General features: G+C 39.7%; 1 protein-coding gene across 5 annotated transcripts in view; it reads right to left on the reverse strand.

The window, feature by feature from the left end:
• cracd (capping protein inhibiting regulator of actin dynamics) overlaps positions 1-1547 on the reverse strand; it is a 325587-nt gene extending 324040 nt beyond the window's left edge. For 4 of the 5 annotated variants that reach the window (XM_051927802.1, XM_051927800.1, XM_051927801.1 and 1 more), the window contains exon 1: positions 1334-1547. The gene's annotated coding sequence lies outside the window, so the exon portion shown is untranslated. The remainder of the gene's footprint in view (positions 1-1333) is intronic. The other variant, XM_051927803.1, reaches the window with a different exon arrangement.
• Positions 1548-7422: the final 5875 nt, after the last annotated feature.

Below are 7422 nucleotides of genomic sequence, written 5' to 3' on the forward strand. Positions count from 1 at the left end.
TAGGCTGGTATCATTCCCATTAGTGATTCCCAACCTGAAACACTGGCCTTGTTAAGAAAAAAAAAATCTAAAAACAGAACCCATTGGACACTCCATACTATTTCACTAACTACAGAGTTACATGACGTAATGACTTGAAATTTAAGTCTGTAACTCATCCATCTATCCATTTTAAACCACTTTTTCCAGAGCCATAGCAGCAACAGTAGGCAAAAGTAAAGAATTGCCATGAAGGACACTCTACTCATTGCTCCACACACTCCCAAAAGCTCAGATTTAGATCTTCTAAACAGCATGTCTTCAAAACATGTAAGGAAACTGGAATGTCCAGAGTAAACCTGGACCTAGAGAACATACAAACTCCATTCAAAATGCATCCCAGTCCAGAATCGATCTGGAATGCATATAATGGACTACTGCCCCAAATGATTATTGTAAATTCTGTATTTTCTATGACACACAATACTTTTCACTTTTGCGTAATTCTCGTCCTTCTACACTTCTGCACGGCATTTCAGGAACGTACATTAGGACATACATTGGGATAAAATAGATTTTAAACAACACTCACCCAATATGATCATAAGAAAGAATAAATTTGTCCTGACCATGGTTTGCTTACCTGTCTAGAAAAGAACACAGCGGGACTCACTCGCGCACGCGCACACGGTACATTATTAAAAGATGTCACTGATTCGCACGAAAAAAATGTTAAAGATAAGCGCGTCAGCACGTTGGGTGAGAAGTGCAAGAAAGAAACGAAAAAGGTGCTGCTGGAGTAAGTAGCACAATATCCTACCTCCATTCACCACAGACTTTCTTTCATTCTTTCTTTCTTAATGTCTTTCTTTCTTTCTCTTTCTTTCTTGCCTCGGGACTTTTTATTATAGCGAACACCACAAAATACACAATGAAATAACCGACTCTTTTGTGTCTTTTCCTTTTACTGTTTTGGTAATACTATGCCACCATCATGGCATCAGCTGAAAGATTCGCTAAAAGGCGACTTGCTGGTAATAGAAGGAAACACAAATTAAAAAAAATATGAAATTGTCTATCGAGGCGCAATTAATCACCAGAGAGGGGGCACGGTCGTTAATGGCTCAGCGCTCCTGCCTCTTTGAGAAAAGCTAATTGGCTGTTGTCTAGCAGCATCTCTCTTACCCGCGAGGATCGTGTGAGCTTTTGTTGTACAACAGAGGAAAAAGAAAAAGCTAAACAAAAAAATCATCCTGAATACCTCCACACACATGCCATGGAGACGCGTTGACACAAGGTCAGCGCTTTCCTGAGCATCTCCCGCGAGGAATGAACGTGAAGATTTCAATCTTACCGTGCGCAGCCGCCTCCGACGCCACTTCTGTGTTTCTCCGCCGCGCACAACTCGTATGTGAGCGCCTACGCTGCTCTTGCAGCAGATTCCCTGAGCGCGTTTATCGCGATGGATTCTCCACCTCCATTGCTCTTTCCTGTTGCTGATGCTGCGAGCGCCGCTCACGAAGGATCGCGTCTCCACAGCATCCTCCTTGTGGAACTGCGCGTGAAAAGGGACAGTTGCAAGGCGGGTGGGGGGCGACGAAAGGGGAGGGGCTGTCTCTCCTTCAACTCAGACATACACGGCATGACTGGTTACAATTATTTTTTACTTTTTTTTTTTAGTAATGCAGTCCCAGTGAAATGATTCCTCCCAATGATAACTGATGTTACACTCATCGATTACTACAGTGTGAGTTGAATGAGGGCACTGACTGGAAAAGGCGTCATGTCCAAATTTTCACCCAACAGTGGTTCAAAGCCAAGCCCTTTACTGACACATTTGTGGCCACTTTCCGAATATCCAGAGTGGAGTCATTCTTGCGCCACAATCATAATGCAGTTCATGCAGAGGCTCTGTTCTGTTATTACATCCTGATTATGTATTTTGAACAAACAATTACCCTTCCTGTAACGGACTGGCGTCCTGTCTAGAGCTGGCTCTTGTTTTGCACAATGTGCTCCTGGGATAATCAGTGTGCACTACTCTACCAAGTACGTTCAGAAAGATATTGCAGTCATTATTACTTAATCAAGACTTTTCATTTGCAAAATCCACTACACAGATTCACAGGTCTGCGAAGTTAAGGTCATAAAAAACTAATTGTGAATAGCTACTTTTATTTGCTTTCATGAACATAATAAAACATATAATTAGAATATTTCCATTTTGCAACATTTAAGTATAAAATTTAAAACAAAAAATTAATAAAAATGTAAAAAATTAGTTTATTCATTTAAACAATACTAGCAGGAGTACCCGACGTTGCCCGGGAATATACGGCCTTGAAATAGACTTTTTTGTGGCATCGAAAGTGGACTTTCTAATGCCATGTCTTTTTTTTTTTTTTTGGTGCATGGTTATATTAGCGAAAAGCAGGACAATTATAATGTGTCACATGGTATTACATACGGAATAAGCACCAGAGTGAGATGAATGTACGTTATTTACAATACGTCGGAAAGCGAACAAATAGCACCAGTCAGTCAGAAAGACCAAGACTGAAATCTTACTGTGAGTCGGAAAGCGAGCAAATAGCACCACGAATACGCAAAGCCAGTCACGCGCACTGGGTCATTCACTTTTTACATCCATACGGCAGTTCATCTTCACGCGATGAAAGCAGTCGGCTTTCTCATACTTTGACACTTCTGCAATGTCTTGGCAGTTTAAAGAAACATTGCTACTTTTATTTGCTTTCATGAACACAATAAAACATATAATTAGAATATTTCCATTTTGTAACATTTAAGTATAAAATTTAAAACAAAAAATTAATAAAAATGTAAAAAATTAGTTTATTCATTTATACAATATTGTTCTAAGTCAATTTAACATGAAAATATTTAGTAAATCTAATATTTTTAAACATATAGTATGTGTAAAAAAATATGTTCTTTGAGTTACATATAACTTCTCTAGTTTTTGTCACTTCTTAGTTTTTTGTTTTAAAAGTTTGTAGTAGTAGGGTGTTATACCATGTTAGCCATTATGGATGCAATGTGAAGTCAAGCAAAATGACACCTTTTATTGGCTAACTTAAAGATTACAAAATGCAAGCTTTTGAGGCAGCTCAGGCCCCTTCTTCAGGCAAGCTGCCTCGAAAGCTTTAATATTGTAATCATTTTTGTTAGCCAATAAAACGTGTCATTTTGCTTGACTTCTCAAAACTTGTTGAGTCCCTATGAATCATGCAGCAGTTGTATACTATCATACTGACATATCAATGTCACTGATACCCTCTTTCCGTGTCCTTGATATCCTGATTGAATCTTTCCCCCTGCCTTTCACTCACTTCTCCAAGATTTTGAGGGGGAAATTCCATTCCAAATCCATAACATGAGCTTTCAGACTCTTGTTGCAACCCTATTCCTTAAACTCAGCTAATGCATTTTTCAAATTTCTTTATAAATTGTGTCTTTATTGTTACCTTAAAAACTTAGAAATTATTTCTTTGAATGATACTCAAGCCTCTCATTACACAAATTAATAAGGTGAGGCAAAATAATCATGAGTTAAATTTGTTTATTTCACAACATGCCTGGTATCAGCACATGTCAACATCCATTAAAAAATGATCCAACTTGTATTTGTTTAAATTAATCTATTGTGACTAGACAATCATCAACGCACTATTTCATGTTCACATCAATAGGTCACAGTTCCCACCTGCCATTAACTTAACTACAGATAAGCAAGCACGGCTTTAGTGAGATGGCAACTTCAAGTGGAACTTCAGAAGTCAAAGAAAATTCAGTCATCTCTTTAATGAAACACCCCTTCATAAACCGCTCATTTGAAGAAAAAAGGAAGATAAAGGAGCTTAGATCAGACTTGTCTGACTTAAGAATTTAGCAGCAGGCAAGTGATTGAGAACAAGCTTACACACAGACTTTTTCCCACACCAGCTCCACAGGTGGTCAAGACCTGTCTGAGGAGGATAGGACTACCTAGAGAGGCTGGTATTAAAGCAACTCCACAATTGCCATGGTAGAGCACTTCATACATGTCTCCTGTCTGCTAGAGTCCATCTGCCCTGGTTGTGCAGTCACCTGCAAGCCTCACAGGGCTGGTGGATAGTGGGCATACAAGTTGCCTCTGAGGCAGAGAGGGACAAGCAAAGGGGCAAAACAGCTTGGAGATGCCACCAAAGTGCTCACTAAGTGTCGTGTCTGCTAATGCAGATCTCAGAGTTCCTTTTTTTTACTGGCTTCTCTGGTAATCTCATCTCTTCAGGCAGTTGAGCAAGTATATGAGATATAATGTACATGTGTTTGTGGTTAGTAAAATAGTGGTGTGGCTTGGGATGATTTTGGTTACAGAAAGTGTGCCACTACAGAAAAAAAAAATTGAGAAACATTAATCTAGACAATAGTAGGAGGTAGTGTTGGGCGGTATGACCAAAATTCTATATCACCATATTTTTCAAAATTTTACCGGTTTTACGGTATTCAACTGTATTTTTTTTCCACGCATGAGTTAACCACATTTTCCACTGCAATTACTGCTAAGTAATAACTAAGAATAACCTATTCCACAGTCATGAGAATTGTACATTGTACAAAAAAACATTTTAATGTGCACACAAGTATTAATACAGGTTTGCATGGCCCCATAAAGTGATAGTTTTCAAGGAGGGGGGCACTAATGAAGAGAAGGAATCACATTGCATGACAGTAGCAGTCAAAATATAGAGCCTTTTTATTGAACAAATTTTTCAAACAACTTAAACTAAAATTTTGACAACATATTGTCAACCATCCAAAGAGGCATTTCACAGTAAAATATCCAGAGGTGCTTGTCAAAAGTTGTATTGCACTGAACATGTCTTAGAAAAGGAATAAATAGTAAATATTTTTTGAAAACCAACTAGACTTTCTGTTAATGTTAACAATCTCTGTCCACTGACACGTTAAAGTGACTTTTTAAACAACTTTACCATCATTAAACTGCATAATATTTAAACTAATAAATAATAACAATAAAATAAATAATAGTGCAACTTCAAGTACTAATACTATTACTTCAAAACTTCAAGCCCAGGTACATTACACAGTACAGTATTCACCAAAATAAAATAAAACACGTGCAACTTGGTGAAGACATCTTTACCAACTGAACCGTCATTAAGGCAAATTGCATTAATATGGACATTGCTTCAAACTAAGCCATATACATAAATAATAAAACTGCAACTTGCATTTAATACTATTTGTGGTATAGTGGGTCCGCGGCTTCAAAAAAAAAAAGTCAGTTTATAAATCCAGTTCGCCTTGTCCGCCTCTGTGGGCACGATTGCAGGACCGCGGGGAGTTGATGAGGTGATTGGGACGAGTCACACCCGATCGTTCTCAATTGCTTGATCGGCTTACTGCGGCGTGTGAATAAGGCGCTGTGCCTATGGAAACTTATATTTATGGGCCGGCATGATAGGGGGAAGGAAAAAAGAAAAGATAGAACACAAGGGGGTTAAAGAAGGGACAAGGCAGTCATGGGAGACGATCCAGACACCAGGAAGGTGAAGGCAGCACGAGCTGGGGCTCCGTGAGTGAGCGCAGGCTGAGGCGATCTAGGGGCTGGTTCACCCCACTGACTAAGCGTGCAGAGTGGGGCGAGAGAAATGTAAGACCTCCCAATGGATCTGAGGAGCGACTGAGTGAGCGCGAAGGAAGACGGGAGGTGTGCCAACCTCGGATGGCTGCGTAGTGTGGCGGCAACCAAGACAGGGGTTGGCAGAAAGCAGTTCGTGCTGCTAAGGCTCCACCAGTAACGCCAGTGAAGGGTGAGCTGTGAAGACAGAAGGTGGTGTGCTGCGATCAGGCGAGGAGAGAGACTGCATTTTAACCTCTATTTTAACAGATTTATTTATTATGGATTTTATCTCCATGTTTCACTGGTTTTATAGATTTGCTATTCATTGGGGTACTGTATTTTTCTGAACACTACACAATGGACACTTTTGGTTTTACTTTTGACTGTTTTTAACAAAAGCACTTGAGCACTTTCCACCATCCGCTGGCTTCAATGAGATTTCCCAGCTCATCTCGGTCATAACTATCGACGGTGTTGGTCCAACAGACTCCCATGTGGGAAGAGGGAGTCTGTAGGGGACCGGCATCGTCACACTATTACACAGTAACCAGATACATTACACAGTATTGAAAAAAAATAAAACAAGTACAAATCGGATTGCAGTATTATCCAGTAGTGTAGAAACAGTATTCACACATTTGAACATAATGGTCCACATCCGAACTTTTAAAACCACAGTATCTTCAGACAACAGACACGGAACCTTTTTTCGTCAAAAGGTCTTCTGTGTCATCATGTTCAACTTTATCGTCTGCTACAGCTTCCATTTAGGAATGTTCTCTGTCCATTTTCACAGCTCAATACCTACACTAACATATGTACTCTGTTGCATGCCTGTTTAGCAGTGCAGCAGTGAAAAAGGTCCCCCCTTAAACAGTTTCCCGCTGCACCACGTTCTGAAAGTTGTTTAGGCTATTTAAACCAGTGTTCCGGTATAAGAAAAATCCATATCATAACAAAAATAAAAAACGGTTTTTGGTATGAACCAGTATACCGCCCAGCACTAGTAGGAGGCTAAATTTTTTGGCAAGCTTAGTAAAATTACTTTAATCAGAAAGTAACAAAGAAAGTTTCAGCCCTGAAGGAATGGAGGGCAAACTTTATTTTCAAGGAAACATTGATATCATGATCGTAAAGGCAGAGTAAGATTTAAGTTGGACTTGTCCTGTGGGTGTAGTACAAGATATATTGGGGGAGTGAGTTACATTTTATGATGTGGGGTCTGTTGATCTTAAAATGTGAATTTTCAGTGTATCCGGAAAGTATTCACAGCGCATCACATTATCCACATTTTGTTATGTTGCAGCCTTGTTCCAAAATGGATTAAATTAATTTTTTTCCTCAGAATTCTACACACAACACCCCATAATGGCAATGTGAAAAAAAGTTTACTTGAGGATTTTGCAAATTTATTAAAAATAAAAAAACTGAGAAATCACATGTACATAAGTATTCACAGCCTTTGCTCAGTACTTTGTCGATGCACCTTTGGCAGCAATTACAGCCTCAAGTCTTTTTGAATATGATGCCACAAGCTTGGTACACCAATCCTTGGCCAGTTTCGCCCATTCCTCTTTGCAGCACCTCTCAAGCTCCATCAGGTTGGATGGGAAGCTTCGGTGCACAGCCATTTTAAGATCTCTCCAGAGATGTTCAATCGGATTCAAGTCCTGGCTCTGGCTGGGCCACTCAAGGACATTCACAGAGTTGTCCTGAAGCCATTCCTTTGATATCTTGGCTGTGTGCTTAGGGTCGTTGTCCTGCTGAAAGATGAACCGTCGCCCCAGTCTGAGGTC

Source organism: Erpetoichthys calabaricus, chromosome 5 (genome assembly GCF_900747795.2).
Source record: "Erpetoichthys calabaricus chromosome 5, fErpCal1.3, whole genome shotgun sequence".
Classification (NCBI taxonomy): Eukaryota; Metazoa; Chordata; class Cladistia; order Polypteriformes; family Polypteridae; genus Erpetoichthys; species Erpetoichthys calabaricus.